Here is a 348-nt window from a genome sequence, read left to right as displayed (position 1 = left end):
TATAACACGCTCAAATTCACCCAATAATTATCTTTCTCCATTAATCTTTCATATTACATAATCCCTCAAACGATGTAGCTTTGTAAATTTAATTTTCATCCACGGAGAATATAACATTATTTTTTTTTACCAAATATAGGAGACTCGAACTCACAACCTCTTAATTGAGTATGTGAAGACTATGTCATTTGAGTTATAACTCATTGGCGAGAATATAACATTTTACACATACACTTAGGTCAATTTGAATAAAAACTTAACTAAAATCTTTTGAAAAAAAATTAAAATATAATAAAGACTTATATTAAAAATAATTTATAAATAAAATATTTTGTATTTAATTTTTAG

The sequence above is a fragment of the Arachis ipaensis genome, chromosome B08 (genome assembly GCF_000816755.2).
Source record: "Arachis ipaensis cultivar K30076 chromosome B08, Araip1.1, whole genome shotgun sequence".
Lineage (NCBI taxonomy): Eukaryota > Viridiplantae > Streptophyta > Magnoliopsida > Fabales > Fabaceae > Arachis > Arachis ipaensis.
This window is presented reverse-complemented; position numbering follows the sequence as displayed.